The 14,618-nt window shown below is 52.1% G+C and overlaps 1 protein-coding gene across 5 annotated transcripts in view; it reads left to right on the top strand.

Annotated features, from left to right (window-relative positions):
* Positions 1–14,618, top strand: part of NFATC2 (nuclear factor of activated T cells 2) — a 162,008-nt gene that overhangs the window by 68,079 nt on the left and 79,311 nt on the right. The gene's annotated exons all lie outside the window — the stretch shown is intronic.

The raw sequence follows: 14,618 nt of genomic DNA, 5'->3' as shown, positions 1-14,618 counted from the left end.
GCTGATGGTCCCTGGGGGCATTTGAGATTCTCTCTTGAGGCCCCGTGTGCCAAAGTCAAAACCCCCAGCCCTCCCTCCCACTAGTCCTATCGTTTTCAGTGCTGAGTTGCCGGCATCTAGAACTGTGTGAGGCACATCGGAGGCACTTTGTCTATAGTCCGTAAACGAATAAGGGAACCTGAGCCTTTTTTGCCTTATCTGTAAAACCCGGATGAGTGCCTGCCTCCTTCTGGCCTTTATACATAGAGCATGTCCTAAGGAGCCATGGGGACAGCAGGCGCCATAGTCCTTTAAAAGTCAGTGCTCAAAATTCTGGGCAAGGTGCAGCTCTTACTTTTTAAAAAGTTCTTTTTTCTTGTAACTAAGGTAATATATGCTCGTCGTGCAATGTTTAGAGTATACAGATCACTCATTAATTATTAGGTACCTACTGCATGCCAGGCTCGGAGTCCAGGTGAAACATGAGGTGTTCATTCCATTGAGGAAACAGACATTGAACAGGTTAAACAATCAATAGGATCATTTCAGGTTGTATTATTTATTTATTTGTTGGTTTATTCTTTAAATGTTTATTTTATTTTGAGAGAGAGAGAGAGAGAGAGAGAGAGCGAGCGAGCATGAGTGGGGGAGGGGCAGAGAGAGAGGGAGACCCAGAATCCGAAGCAGGCTCCAGGCTCCGAGCTGTCTGCACAGAGCCCGACGCGGGGCTCGAACTCACGGACCGTGAGATCATGACCTGAGCTGAAGTCGGACGCTTAACCGACTGAGCCACCCAGGCACCCCTGTGGTAAAGAGTTTTAAAGAGAAAAAGTAGGTAATAGGAGAGAATGCCTGGGGAGGAGGTTTCCTTTATGTTGGGGTAGTCAGGGGATTCCTCTCCAGGGATGGATTCATTTAAGTTGATTTTTGAATGACAATAAGGAACCAGCCACTTGAGAATCAGTGAACATTCCAGACAGAGGGAACAGCAAGTGCAAAGGCCCTGATGCAGGAGAGCTCAGATATTTGAACGATGAAGAGGCCTGTATGGCTGCCTGCAGTGGCCGAGGGAAGGAACCGTAGGAGATAAAGCTGGACAGAGAAGAAGGAATCTGATCATGCAGGACCTTTGCAGGGCATGGAATTTGAATTTAATTTTTTATGCACTGGGAAGCCATTGGTGGGTTTCAAGAAGAAGAATGATGTTACCTGATTTACAGAGATCTCTCTGGCTGCTTGTAGAGGCTATTTGGAATGGGGTGGGGCTGAGAGAGAAGCAGGGAGAGAATCAAGGGGGTGGGTGCAGTGGTCTAGACCAGAGGTGGCGGCCGTGGGACCCCGGGGAGGCACAGGAGCAGGTGAGAAGTGACGGGCTGGCAGTTCGGCCAGTTTGATGGACAAGGCGTGGGATTTCAGTGCAGGATTCCTGCAGAAAAAGCATAATTGAAGAGCGGTTCTCACGGGGGTGATTTTTGTCTCCCAGGGGATGTTTGACGGTGTCCAGAGACGTTTCTGATCCTCACGGCTGGGTTGCAGGGGTGGGGGGTGGGGGGAAGCAGTTTACCGGCATCTAGTGGAGAGGCCAGAGATGCTGTTGAACATCCTACGATGCGCAGGGCGGCCCCTGCAACAGGTAATGAGTGATCCGGCCCCCAGATCAGTAGTCGCCTTTGGTCTGTCCACCAAGGCTGAGAAATCCTGACTCGCTCATTGTTGTTGTTGTTTTTTTTTTTTAACGTTTATTTATTTTTGAGACAGAGAGAGACAGAGCATGAACGGGGGAGGGGCAGAGAAAGAGGGAGACACAGAATCGGAAGCAGGCTCCAGGCTCCGAGCCATCAGCCCAGAGCCCGACGCGGGGCTCGAACTCACGGACCGCGAGATCGTGACCTGAGCCGAAGTCGGACGCCCAACCGACTGAGCCACCCAGGCGCCCCTCATTGTTGTTCTTTAAACCCCGTATCTTAAATAAATGATGGGGGACCCTGATAATCCCAAATGTTCCCATCTATCCAGAGAGGTCCCTGTGCTGTGCGGTAATTGTTCGGTAGGACACAGCTCTCCGCTTGACGGCCTTTCCCCGAGAGGCCCTCTGCTCAGTGAACGAATGAATGAATGAGTGAGTGAGTGAATGAGTGCGGGAGCCGCCTTCATAAAGAGGTGAGTCAGAGCGGGTCGGCCCCCAGTCTTCCATCATGTTACGAAAGCCAGGCCCCGTGCGGCCGCACACAAGAACGGGCTCCTTGTTCCTGTATGATGTGATTTGTTCATCTGCCAGCGCGCCCCGCCTCTCCCCAGGTCACCGGCCGCGGCCGGCTTCCCGCCGTCTCGCCGTGCGCAGGGCCCAAGAGCTGTGCGGGGGCCCTCCAAAAACCCACCCTTTGAAATGAAAGAAACTGGATCTTAAAATCCCAAAATAGAGTACGGAAAGGTACACCTCACGTCTGCCTTCCCCTTTTCCCCCTCGTGGCAAAAGTGACTCAGAGCTCTTGGTCTGGATCCAGAGAGACCTGCGCGGCCCTGGGGCTGGGGGCGGGGGTGTGATTGTGTTGGGGACGGTTCTCACCTTTCCGAGGGCCCTCTTGCATTTCTGGAGTCCGCCTTCCCCCAGCCCACCGTCCCGGGGAGCTTGCTCAGCTTTTGGCGGCCGCGAAAAAGGAGGGGCCGGAGTGTATGTTTCGCCCAGATGTCCCTGTCTTTGGTGGAACGTTTATGTAAAGCTGAACCGCGGTTTCTTGGCGGAGCTTTTATCAGTGTTCTCGTGGGGCTGCCGTCAGGGCGGGCAAGGTAGAATTCTTGCCCCAGCATCCTTGGGGTGAACACATGCTGCCGGGTCGGGTACCACTAGATCGGTGGGTGCACGGACGGGCCGAGAGCTGCCTTGGGTCCTCAGCTGCCCCCCTGTGGGGCACTTGGTCCTCTCCCCCTTCCCCGCTTCTCCCAGAGCCCAGGCCCCTGGCAGACAGTGTATCTCCTATTCCTCAATATCAGGCCAGAGCCTGGAATGAGACTCCGGGAGAAACGTTTTTGAAGTGTGCTGTCCCTTCTTGTGGGGTCTTTGGGTGGACACACAGGCGGGCTGCGGGGGGGGGGGGGGCATCGCCCGGGCCTCGCTTTTCCCTCACCGTCTCCATGAGGCTGCCAAGTCACTGCACTTGCGACTCTGTCGCTGCCTGGAGAAGAGATTGTCCACTTCATTTTTCCAGCCCGGGTTTGTCTCTTCTCTGACTTCCAATGGACTTGGCTTCGTATAATATGTCTCTTTCACGGTGAGACACATTCCTGCAGACTGGCTCAAATGGGAGTGAGTTTAGGCGGACTCCAAATGTGGGGATTCTCTTCCAGACATGAATAAGCCTCCTCTTTCAGGGTCACTGGAGGATGAATCACTCGGCAATATGTTGAGCCACATAGGAGCCTGAGAATCAATCTGTTCATTTATTTACTCAGCAAATATTTATTGAATGTCTACTACATGCCAGGTAGTGCTCAAGGTGCTGGGCCACAGTAATGAACAAATTTTCATTCTAGCGGCAGCAGGAGGTGGGGGGGGCAGACAGTAAGCACAAGCATGAGGGGACACTTAGCACCGTCAAGAAGGAAATCAACAGGAAGCTATAATGGGGGCGACAGTCGGGTGAGGGTGGGGGCTCTACTCCAGCCAGGCCGCTCAGAGAAGGCCTTGAAGTTAGGCTAAGGTCTGATGAATTGGGAAGAACCGGCCACGGGCAGACGTGGGGGGAGGGTGTTCGAGGCTAAGGGAACAGCCAGTGCAAAGGCCCTGAGGTAGGAGCAAACTCAGCCTGTTGAAGGACCGTCATGGAGGTCCAGGTGGCTGGACCAAAGTTGGGGCGCTGAAGCTGGTGACGTGGGCAAAGACCAGATCATGCAGGGTTTTGTAGGCGGGGATGAGGCGCTTGGAGTTTAGTCTAAACATACCTGAGGATCGTTACGTTTCAGGGCGGAGGGACCACCTTCAAGATGATCTCTTCCACGAACCGAAACTAGAGAAGAGGAATTTGCCAAAAGTCACCCAGCCATTGGTGGGAGAATATTAATAAAAGCTGATATTTATTGAATGCTCGCTGCATGCTTTGGACGTCACTCACTCAATCCTTCCAACAGCCCGGTGAGGTGTATCACGTCCTTAGTCCCATTTACGGATGAAGAAACTGAGGCCCGGAGAACTCCCTAACTTCCCTTCCATGACCGAGGGAGTGCCAGGGCCAGGATATAACCCCAGACAGTCTGGCTCCAGGGCTTACGGCCCTGTGTCACAGTGACCCCACTCGAGGAACAGCACAGAACGACGACCTGAAAAGTACTCGTTTGGCTTAAAACAAAAACAAAAACCAAAACAAAACAAAAACACCAAAAAACCCCCAAACGCTGACTCAAAGAAGGCTTGCATGTTTTACTCCAGGACTTCCAGACTCCTCTCTTGTATGACTCAGTCACTCCTTGGCCAGAGAGAGAGGTGGTCTGGGTGGGGGGGTGCAGATGGGGAGCCACAGCTGAGCTGACGTTTCTGTCGGGTTGGACCAGAGGCTGGGGGTTCAGGGCAGAGGGGGGCGAGTGAGACCCGAGAAGGGAAAGCTGGTGTCTGTAGCCCCTGACGAGGGGAGGGGGCTTTGTGTCTTTGTTCGAAGGCTGGGGGTGGGGGGTGAGGAGGGGAGAGGAGAAGAGGGTGTGGCTCTCGGTCCGGAATCCCGCTCGCTAACGTACCTCGCCTCTGATCTCTCCATGGCTTCCTCGGGGTTCCCGGTGTGGACATGGTAATTGGAGACAAATTTAGCGTGTTTCGGGCCATCAGGCCTCTCTTCAGGCAGCGTGCTTGCTGTGCGGTAGATAGGTCTGTTTTTAATTTCCAGTGATGCGAGTAATACAGAATGACTTGCTTCTTAATTTAGAATCCTGAGAGGCACTGTCTTGTTTTGTTTTCGAGCCTGTGCCACATGTCTAATTCTCCCTCTCTGGGCTCGCCATGTGATTCCACAACGTGGCCCCGTCCGTGGGTGTCCACGGCGTGCCGGGCACAGAAGGTCTCCTGTCCGGCTGGGGGCGCCCCAGCTTGGGTCGGAAAGAGAGACGTGGGGCTCCTTTTTCATCACATGCTGGAGATGCCGTCCCCTCTGTTTGGGACGGGGCGGTCCAGGTACCGGTGGTCCGACCAGCTGAGCCCTCCCCGCGCTGAGCAGGACGCAGCGGTCGCTCCGGGCCAGGAAGGTAATTTGAGCTGGAGCGGAGGCGGTGTGGGCAGCAGAGCATCTCTTGGTCAGGGGGATGGGGATGGTCTGGAGAAGTTGCAGCCACTCAACCCCCTCCTGTGGGGCTCTCCTCCCTTGTAGTGTCGCTTACCCGTCGAGCAACAGCATGGCATCATCGTAGGCGCTATAGGTGGCTCAGTGAACAAGACAGACAGGTTGCTGATGATGTAGTTGGAGGAGGCAGAAAAAAGCAAATAAATACACCGTGCGAGGTCAGTCAGCGGTAAGTGGCTGACGTAACGTAAAGCGGTGTGGGTGAACAAAGAGTGCGAAGGGTGTGGGGCACCGTATTGGGGTGGGCCGTGGGGATGAGGAGAGGCTTGAACGAAGTGAGGTGCGGGCCCTGTGGGTCTGGGGGAAGAACCTTCCAGACAAAGGCCACAATAAGTGTTGCGACCCTGAGGCAGGAGGGCTCGTTGGAACACAGCAAGGCCAGTGTGGCTGGAGCGGAGGGAATAAGGAGGGTGGGCTGGGGATGGTGAAGACGGGACCAGATCATCCAGGATCTTCTGAGTCCCTGGAGAGACATCGGCTTGTTGATCTGAGTAAGACGTTGGCTGTCGGTGGGGAGCCGGGGAAAGGGGGGTGGGGTGGTGTTGAGCCGGGGAACAGGATCTCTAACTTAAGATTTTAAAGATCGTTCTGGCTGGTGTGTGGAGATGACACGGGGGGAGGGGGAGGGGAGGGAGGGCGGGGATGGATGGAAGCAGGAAGGAGGCTACTGCACCAGTCCAGGCAGGAGACCGTAGAAGCTGAGACCGGAGCGGTGGTGATAGGGCTGGTGAGAAGCAGTTAGATTTCGGGTGGATTTTGAGCGTTGAGTCACCAAGACTTGTTACTCGCCTGGATGTGGCGTGTGGTTTGCTTCTCTCTTGGTTTGTAGGCCCCATACCCCGAACCCCAAGGGAACCTGCTGGTGCTTGGGCCTTCCTCTTCCTTCGCTGAAGGGTCCCACCTTGGACTCCTACCCCCGAGGTTCCCGTGGGTGGGTCCTGGGTCTTTACTTGGCATGCAGGACGGGATGGGGCGTGCCTCTATGCCTTGACGGCTTCAGGGTTTCTTCCTTGTGGCCTTTAAAAGAAAGGTCAAGATTCACAAAGAGAAAAGCGGGGATGGGGGGGGGGTCTTCTTTCTTTGAAAGAATGTTTTGGCCTTATTTAAAAAAATTTTTTTTAACGTTTATTCGTTTTTGAGAGAGAGACAGAGGGTGAGCAGAGCAGGGGAAGAGAGAGAGGGAGACACAGAATCCGAAGCAGGTTCCAGGCTCCAAGCTGTCAGCACAGAGCCCGACGCGGGGCTCGAACTCATGGACCGCGAGATCATGACCTGGGGCAAAGTCAGACGCCCCAACTGACTGAGCCAGCCAGGTGCCCTGGCCTTATTTTTTTTACATTATACATTCAGAAAATAATTTTTCTGTTGAGTCGTAATCATTGTAATAGGTTCAGGGGAGCTACAACCACGGGCTCCTGGGACAATAGAACTTCTCCCTGGGAATGATCAAAATCCAGTGGACATTTTAAGAAATAGCGTCTGATTCTATTTTTATTTTAAATTTTATTTTGGATACACACACACACACACAGACACACACAGAGTCCCCACCCTCACACTTTCATAACAGAAATGGATATATTCGTTCTTACTATTGATGGTACATTTTGGAGATGATTTTATATCTGGATATGAAGCGCTTCCTTAGAGTTGCCCAGGTTGTGCACTGTACAATGCCAATGGATGCCCTTCATAGTCATTGTCATGCCAGTTCCTAGGATACTCATTCTTCACCGTAACAGCCTTATACTGCGTAACATATTACTACCAACCTAACCAGCCCTCTTTTGATTGGGCCCAGTCTTTTGCTATTTTAAAGAGTGCTGCGTTGAATAACCCTGTCCTTTGTTTTTTTCTGTACATCTGCCAGGGTATCCTCCGGCCAGCCCACTCACTAGCAGTAGAATTACATCTTTAATTTTGGAAGATAACCGCAAAATCGTCTGCCACGGATTTGTCGGCACCGCATTTCTGCGGGCTCTGTTCTTAGGTTTATGTATTTCAAGCAGGGTCACCACCTGGGCGGCGCCCTTGTTCTGTCTGTGGTGTCAGGGCACGTAGAGCAGATGAAGGAGGCCAGACCCGGATCCGAATCCCTGTTCTGCTGCCCGCGTGCCGGGGAGGGGGCTGCTCACGTCTCTGAGTTTAGCTTCCTCGTCTGTAAAAGGGCAGCTGCATAGTTCATGGAACTTTACAGGGACGGAAGCGGGGAGACAAGCAGCGATTGATGGGGCAACGAATTCTATCTGGTACTGGTGGTAAACGCAGCAAAGGAGGTGGTTGCTGAGGGGCCCCGCCCCACCTGGGGAGCAAGGAAAGACTTCCGTGGGAGTTAAGATTGGAGCCACACTCTGCCGTGTGACCAGGAGTTAACTAGGACAGAGGTGGGTGTGGGGGGAGATCGTTCCCGACGATCAGACGCAGGGAAGATCCTGTAAGGGGCCGGGGCGCACGGCGGGGAGGGGCCGGGCCACGCGCGGCATCGCGGCCAGTGGGAGCGGGAGAGACCGATGGCCAACTGAAGCGTCTAAAAGGTCATCCTGGCCGCAGGGTGGACGATGGTGGGTGGGGACTGGAGGGGAAGGTGGGCGTTGGGACGAGGGAGGAGGCGATGGAGGGAGAGAGTGCACTTTAGGCAATGGAATTGACAGGACTTTGAGGTGGAGCCTGTATGAGGGAGAGGGATTAGGATTTAGGGCCAGGATTAGAAACCCGGGAATTAGCATTTCTAGCGAAGTTAATGTGTGCTCCCTAGATGGGTACGGAGTGCTTGTTGGGTTGCCTGAGGCAAGAGCAAAACCATGGTCTGGTTTGCCTGGTGTGTGTGTGTGTGTGTGTGTGTGTGTGTGTGTGTGTGTGTGTGTGTGTGTGTGTGTAGGTCTGGGGGGGGGGGGTCTGTGTCTGGGGGAGGGGGTTGGGGGGCAGGCAAGTTCCACACTCTTCGCATCCCAAAATAAAGGCGGAATCTGGGATGCGTGCACATTTGTAAAGATCTTCTCCCCACATGCCTGTGGGGAAAGCGCAAGAAAACACCCTTAGGTGCTTTTCTCTTCTTTCAGAGTGAAGTCTTTGAGGACGGTACCAATTTCCTAATATTCCAAATTCAACAACAAAAGAAGCTACTTAACATTGTTAAAGTTTGATTTTGGTAAAATTCAAACCAGTTTCTTTGGCCGGTTGCCATGTTGAAAATCAGTCCCACGTTTTGGACGCGGTGGCAGTTGTCCATCTGAGAGTGTTTAAAAAGCTCTGAGCGGAGTCGATAGAAAAATCGTTTTCAAGGAAATGTCCTCTCCGAGCACTCGCTGCAGCGTTCATAGCAGGGGAGAGTTAGAGCGAGCTCACTGCCCAGCTTGGGGGGGGGGGGGGTGGGGAGGTCAAAGCTGTGGCCTGGAATAGGACGGAAACGCCAGGGCGAGGCAGGTGGGGCGGGGGTGGGGGCAGAGTTTAAGGCCGCACTCTCTCCCGGGCGCCTGCCTCGCATTTAGACAGTCCTCAGAACCAGGCCTTCCTTAAATCACGTGACCCTGTGCCCAGGCACCTGACCCGGTCCTGCTAGTCTGAGCCCTGGATACCGTGCGGCCCTTTGAGATCGCCTCATTAGACAAGATTCAGTGACGAGTGACAAGGGGACATGGTCACCCTGTATTGTTAAGTGGAAATAGCATGTAAGATAGAACCCCAGATATGTGGGCCTAGAGGAAACGTCTGGAAGGAATACATTAAAAGGCTTACTTATTTTGAGGGAGTATTTCCTTTATAATATAAACTTACGCAGTTTTCGTATGGTCTGTTTCTCCGACCATGAATGAGCTGTCACTCACTTTTCCTTTGTCTTGTTGTAAGGTTAATATCAACAAAGATCGGTGTCCTTTTATCTGTGCACCGTGGCAGTTAAACTGCTGTTGGGAGCGGGAAGAACTTGAATTTGGCAGGGGGTGGGGTGGGTGGGAGGCAGGGTCTGATGAGCCCTCCCTGTGAACATGTGCGCCTCTGAGGAGTGGACACCGATGTTCCCCTCTGGGTCCTTTTTGCTGAGCTGGGGGGGGGGTGCCCCTGCCTGTCTTGAAATGCCTCCTCCGGGTTCCGGGAGAGTTGGCCTTTTTCTGAGTTAAGAGGCAGGTATGACACAGAGGAAGCCGATAAGGCCACATCCCTGGGGTTCCACCCGGTGGCTCTGGGGCTGTAGGGTTTTGAGGAGGTCCCTCAATCCCGCCGAGCCTCAGCTTTCTCGTCCAAAAAAGGAGGAACCCTGCTTTCCTGCTGTGCAGATTCCACCAGCTGTGCCACTCCCTACCCGCGTCTCAAACCTCACGATGTGCCCTAGAGACATCCCTCCTTCCTGGAACCCTGTCAGCCGCCTGGGAAATGACGAGAAGCAGAACTTTCGCTCTCCCCTCGGCTGCAGGAGACGGAGCCTCTTGTGCTTTGGAGACCGGCTGACCTTGAGCTTCTAGGTTGCAGCAGGTGTCTGCTAAGGCCGGAAGGTGATTTCTGCTTGCCCGGGCCCCTGGGAAGACCTTACCCTTGGAGAAGCCTGGAAAGAGGCCTCGTGACCGAAGTCTCCCTAAAATGGGGACCACAGGGTGCAGGGGGCCTTAGGGGCCGATCATGCCATCCCAAGACACGAAGCGCTCTTGGCGAGACCCGAATCGCTCAGTTTTTTGGAGAAGCAAGTAAATGGCTACGCGCCCTTCTTACCAAACCTCCAGATTGCTGGCAGGACTGTCCCGAATGAGCACGCGGGGCCCTGGGCACCTGCTGGTCCTTCTCGGGGAGGGGAAGGGTGGAGGTCCGAGGGTGGAGGGGAAGTGTTCTTCTTTCTCATTTCATGCGAGGTGGCGAGCTTTCTTCCCTGGGCCCTGCCTCCTTCCAGCTCCCACGTCAGAGGGGCTGTTAGCCCGCAGAGAAGACTGGAATTAATGCCCAGGTTTACCACCCACAAGCATGTTTCGGGTTGTTTTCCACTTTACCGGGCTTTCGCAGACAACCTTTACCTTTCCATTCAGTTCTGTAGTACTACCTTTGTGTTCTGAGTCATCCTCCTCCGGTGACCAGGAAGATTCTCGGTTCACGGGCACCCTACAGAAGTCATCTTACTTTGTCTTTGAAAGAGCCTGGGGGGGCGCCTGGGTGGCGCAGTTGGTTAAGCGTCCGACTTCAGCCAGGTCACGATCTCGCGGTCCGTGAGTTCGAGCCCCGCGTCGGGCTCTGGGCTGATGGCTCAGAGCCTGGAGCCTGTTTCCGATTCTGTGTCTCCCTCTCTCTCTGCCCCTCCCCCGTTCATGCTCTGTCTCTCTCTCTCCCAAAAATAAATAAACGTTGAAAAAAAAAAATTTAAAAAAAAAAAAAAAAAAAAAAAAAAAGAAAGAGCCTGGGGAGTGGGAGGTGGTGTCCCTGTTTTACGGGAGCATTTGAAACTCAGAGGGGCGGAGCCACTGCTCCAAAGTCACACAGCTTTTCAGAAACCGAGGCAGGATTGAAATTCAGCTGTGACTGGCCGAGGGCGAAATCCTTTCTTCTTTCTCCCGAGTCCAGAGCCCTCTCCGGTGTCACCTGGGAGAGGGGGCCTCTCAGTGAGGTGGGCGCCCATCTGTATGCACCGCAGTAGCTGGTCCGACCCAACCAGGGGGAGCTCTGGAATGCAGAGACATCCTTCTTGAAGGAGTGGGTTTCTTCCTCCACAAAGGAGAAACATTGTTTGTGCTGAATTTTCTGATGCCCTTCTTTCTCTCCTTCCATCCCCCTCTTGCTCCCCCAACACCCTTGATCTCACAGTTGAGCCCTTACTTGTGTTTCCTGACGTGCATTTCTGCCCTGTAGTCCTAGACCCCAGAGCAGCTGTAGACCCAGGTGGCAAGGACACGGAGCATGTGCCGGTTAAGGGGGTGGCCTGAGAGCCCGGAATCCACATCCTAACTCCGTCCTATGCTAGCTGTGTTAACTGGGACAGATCGCTGGTCCTGCACAAGCCTCGGTGGGTCCAGCCTACACAGAGCTGTGATGCACGTAAATCATCGAGCTCGGTGCTGGGCTTGTGGGAAGTATGATTGAGCTGACGCGTCGTTGTTGATGGTGACCACGAATCCAGTATGTTTACTGATCACGCTGAACACGGTAAACAAAGTTCCTGCTACCAAGATGCATGGACCTCGTGTTTCGGTGGGGGAGAGAGATACTAAGCAAACAACTAACAAAACAAGAAAACCTCAGGTGGTAATGAAGTCATCGTGCCAGTGGTGTGGTAGTGAACCTTGAACATCCATTCTCTGGGGGAAAAAAGAAAAAAGAGCCTCGATTTGTAGCATTTGCCAGTTTTGGGGGGTATCGGTATCCCTACTGTGGGGGACTTCAAGTGACCAAAGTGGCACCCACTGACTCTTAAAATTCCTAAAAATTTAACAAGTGGGTCTTGTAAGGCCCCCAGACCTGGCTTCAGCCTTGGGTGTAAGTGCATAATGTGGTTCGGGAAGGATCTGAAGAGCTCTGAAGATGAACTGTACCAGCAGAAGGGTGTTCTAGGCAGAGGAGGGCTGTGCAAAAGCCCTGGGGTTGGAGAGAGCTGGGTGTGCTCCAGGAGCAGAAGGTGGTTGGTTTTGGCAGGACTCAGTGGGGTGGAGGGAGAAGTGACAGGCTGGGCCGGCGGAAGCCTCATAGACCACGTTTGGATTTTATTCTAAGGCCACAGGAAGTCTTTGGAGAGTTGTAAGCGGGGGAGTGTCTGTGTCTGATTTGCACTTTTTTTTTTTTTTTTTTTTTTAAAGGCTCTTGGGCTATTTTGTGAAAGGCCGCAAGAGACCAGTTAGGGGAAGTCGTTGTCACCCCAGGGAGACGCATGGATGCTGGGACTGGTGTGCCTGAAAGGGGAGAGGTTGAAGTGGCTGGATTCAGGTAGAACTGTAGGGATGTGACACAATTTTTTAAAAGTATATTTACTTTTATTTATTTTGAGAGACAGAGAGAGAGAGAGAGAGCACGCACATGCACAAGAGGGGCAGAGAGAGGATGAGAGAGAGAATCCCAAGCAGGTTTCACACTGCCAGTGCAGAGCCCTGTGCAGGGCTGGAACTCACGAACCCGTGAGATCGTGACCTGAGCCGAAACCAAGAGTTGGACGCTGAACCGACTGAGCCAGCCAGGTGCCCCCAGGGGTGGGACAGGTTTTATCTTCAGGGCTGTTTACCATGAATACACCCAGGCTGCTGCAATATCTGTTCTGTCCTGGGGAGGAGGAAGGGACTGAGACCATCGGGGCTCACTCTCTGTCCGACCTACTTTTCCTTCTCCACCCAGCGGGATGCTGTGTTTACCGCCTCCTGATCAATCCAGAAGAGGAGGTGAGGAAATCTGTTTATCTTGGGTCCAAATGTAAAGCAAAACCAACAAAAACAAATCTCTTCTCAACTCGGACCTCCTTCCTTTGATTTGTGCAGAACAGGACCCTGTTCTGCACTTGGCATGGGGGAGAAAGATGAGAGGTTCTGACTTGGATTTCCATCTTTGCCCTTGGGCAACTCTTGGGTGTGTATGACACACGGAAATGCTGTGGGTGTCGGCCTGGCAGCTTATGAAAAAAGATGTCACCTGGCTCTGCTCCACTCCCAGCCTGTCTCTGTATGGTTTTTAGAAGGACACGAGAGGACTCCCGTCTTTCCGGAACCGTGCCGTCCAGTAGAACTTTTCTTGACGACGGACGTGTTCTGTAACTGTGCCGTCCATCACTGTGGCCACTAGCTATCTGTGGCCACTGAGTACTGGAAATGGGGCCAGCATGACTGAGAAACTGAATTTTCCATTTTATTTAATTTTTGTATGTATTGTGTTGGACACCGCAATTCTGGACCACATGTCGTCCTCCATTGCCTTAGAGACTTTGTCTTATGGAAGTTGATTGGAGATCCTAGTTTTTTTTTTAATTATTTTAAGTTTATTTATGTTAAGAGAGAGACAGAGTGAGCTGGGAAGGGACAGAGCGAGAGCAGGAGAGAGAATCCCAATCTGACAGCACAGAGCCCGACGTGGGGCTCGAACCTGTGAACCATGAGATCGTGACCTGAGCCAAAGTCGGATGCTTAACCAACTGAGCCACTCAGGCACCCCTAGCCTGGACAATTTATATTACTCAGAAGCCTATTGCTGTAATTAATTCTTTATATTTCATTTGTTTTAGTAAGCATTTTTGTGCATGACTCCTGACCGCACGATTTTTTTTCTAGGGTACGTAGTGAGAAATGGAATTACCAGGTCATAGGGCATATGTAGTTTTAATTTTTAATTGAAATAGTTATACCAGGTTATGTTCCCGTCAGCTGCGTGAGAGAGTGCCTGTGTGCCGTCTGTAAAACACGTGATTGTATCAAATACCAACATGCATGCCATTCTAATAGGCAAAAAAATGGTATCCCAAGGTAATTTGCATTTTCCCGTTTACAAGTCAAATCGAACATCTTTTCCAAGCTAATGACCATTTGTTTATCGGTGAGTTGCCTGTTCAAATTTCTTGCTCATTTTTCTGTTGGATAGTTTTGTCAATTCATTCAGCAAATGTGTACTGGAATACCTGCCACGTGCCAAGCCTTATTCTGGGTGCCAGGGATGTTGTGGCAAGTAAAATAAACAGACACACCTGCCCTCAGAGAGGTGGTAGTCCAGTTGTAGGAGAAGGACCTAAGCAAAAGGAATTGAGAAGCTATGTAATAATGTTAGATGGGATAAAAAGAAGGAAAAGCAGATAGAGAAGAAGGAAGGAGATAGTCCTACCCACTGGGGGTAAGACTCAGTTTTAAACAGGATGGCCAGGAATCTTGTCCTTTACTTATTCATTTGTAGGCATTCTTTATGTATTCTGTGTACTAATCCTTTGCCCGTTCTGTGTCGCACACATTTTCCTCCAGTCTTTAATTTTCTTTTGACTCAGATGATGGCACTTTAGCCTTGCTCTTTATTTTTTTTTTTAATTAAAAAAAAAATCTAACTTGTTGATTAGAATATATTCATGTAAAAAGCGTAAGTTTTTTCTTCTGATCTTCCCAAGCAACCCGTGTCAAGAGCTCTGGTTTATCTTTCCTGATTATTTTTTTTGTCCTCACCACCATGTGACACTCTCCCCACCACCCTGCTGGCAGCTGAGCACTGGCAGTTTCCGGCTGTTTCTCCGTAAATACAGTTCTGATCTCCTACCTTCTCACGGTCGCAACGGCTCCATCTTGGAGAGGATCTCTGTAATTCATTGTTTGAGCAGCCCTTCTGTTGGGACACCAGGGTTCCTCCTAGTTCTCCTTTCCTCCAGGTGATGGGGCAGTCCTGCATTCCTTCTGC

Source organism: Puma concolor, chromosome A3 (genome assembly GCF_028749965.1).
Source record: "Puma concolor isolate L17-30 chromosome A3, mPumCon1.1.hap2, whole genome shotgun sequence".
NCBI classification, from domain to species: domain Eukaryota; kingdom Metazoa; phylum Chordata; class Mammalia; order Carnivora; family Felidae; genus Puma; species Puma concolor.
This window is presented reverse-complemented; position numbering and strand designations above follow the sequence as displayed.